General features: G+C 48.6%; 1 non-coding gene across 1 annotated transcript; it reads right to left on the bottom strand.

Moving 5' to 3' along the window:
• Positions 1-951: 951 nt before the first annotated feature.
• On the bottom strand, positions 952-1,089 carry LOC114814074. The gene has a single exon (XR_003761816.1). It is a non-coding gene; the product is annotated as a small nucleolar RNA SNORA7 (small nucleolar RNA).
• Positions 1,090-1,734: the final 645 nt, after the last annotated feature.

Genomic DNA, 1,734 nt, shown 5'->3' with positions numbered 1-1,734 from the left:
ACAGACTTTGTTTGCTAGACATCAGAGTTCCGTAGCTGAAATGGGTAGGGAGTGTAAAATAAGGTAGAATGATTCTTCCGACTGGCAACTTCTTTCATTCATTCATTCAATAGTATTTATTGAGCGCTTACTATGTGCAGAGCACTGTACTGAGCGCTTGGAATGAACAAGTCGGCAACAGATAGAGACGGTCCCTGCCGTTTGACGGGCTTACGGTCTGATCGGGGGAGACGGACTGACGAGAACAGTGGCGATAAATAGAGTCGAGGGGAAGAACATCTGGTAAAAACAACTTCTGAGAGCTCTAGGCTCTTTCTGACTTAAAGAGAGGAAACTGGTGGGTGGGCGGTGCTTGGTGAGAAGACTGGGAGGGTCAGCAGAGATGGGGGCTGTGGAAAATAGTAGCCGAAGATCCCCGGATAATCCGATCCAACTCTGAGTAATTGTCTTGTCTTATGCCATTGATTTGTCTCCCCCCCCCCCCCCCCGCATAACGACTCCCCGGACGCATCTCTCCCAGAACGCCCCGCTCTTCAGCTGCAATCGTTCTGGTAGTGGATCTGTAATAATAATGATGCTATTTGTTAAACACTTACTATGTGCCAAGCACTGTTCTAAGCTCTGGGGTAGGTTCAGGGTTATCAGGTTGTCCCACTTGGGGCTCACAATCTTCATCCCCCTTTTCCAGATGAGGTAAGTGAGGCACAGAGAAGCGAAGCGACTTGCCCAAAGTCACACAGCTGATAAGTGGCGGGGACAGGATTAGAACGCACGTCCTCTGACTCTTAAGCCTGTGCTCTTTCCACTAAGCCACGCTGCTTCCCCCCCCCATAGAGTTTTCATGGTAAAAATCTAGAAGTGGTTTCCCGTTGCCACCTTCCACTCAGTCAGATCGAGTCTCCGCCCTTGATCCTCTCCCAAGGCGTTGTTGCCCAGCACGAGGGAGATTTGATTTGTAGCCGATGGCCTTCCACTCGCTAGCCGCTGGCCAGGCTAGGAATGGACTGGACGGGCCTCGGCTTGACTCTCCCTCCCGTAGTCGAGACTGGTAGAGGACCGGAAACTCTCCAGGTGCCACCCTGAGAGGGTGGTGTGAGTAATTAGAGAGGGTTTAATGCGAGTCTTGTCAACGTCGTACTTATTGAGTGCTTACTGCGTGGAGAGCACTGTACTAAGCGCTTGAGAGAGTATGCTATAACAATGTAACAGACACATTCCCTGCCCACAGTGAGCTTACAGTCTAGATCGGAGGAGACAGGCGTGAACAGAAATGAATAAGTTGCAGAAACCTGGCTTCTCCCTCTAGACTGCAAGCTCCTTGTGGACAGAGAACATATCTACTAAATCTCGTATATCGTGCTCTCTCAAGCGCTTAGTACAGTGCTCCGCACACGGTAAGAGCTCAATAAATGTGATTAATGAATGAATGCACACAGTTAACACTCAGTAAACATCACTGATTAATTGTAAGTCTTCCATAGGACACTGGGTACTCTGTTATTATTGAAATGATATTTATGCAGAGTAATGATAATAATCGTCTCTCTCTGATTCAAGTGCCTACTGGGTGCTCAGCCTTCCTTCTATGGGATGCTGACTATGGTCAGAGCATTGTGCTGGCTTCTTAGGAGGGTGAATGAAAGTAGAAAACCAAGGTCCTGCCCTTGAGATTACAATCTAATGGAGGAGACAGACAGCTAGCTAGGCTAGCCCTTGTCCGCTTCAAAATTCTGC

This window comes from Ornithorhynchus anatinus, chromosome 8 (assembly GCF_004115215.2).
Source record: "Ornithorhynchus anatinus isolate Pmale09 chromosome 8, mOrnAna1.pri.v4, whole genome shotgun sequence".
Classification (NCBI taxonomy): domain Eukaryota; kingdom Metazoa; phylum Chordata; class Mammalia; order Monotremata; family Ornithorhynchidae; genus Ornithorhynchus; species Ornithorhynchus anatinus.
This window is presented reverse-complemented; position numbering and strand designations above follow the sequence as displayed.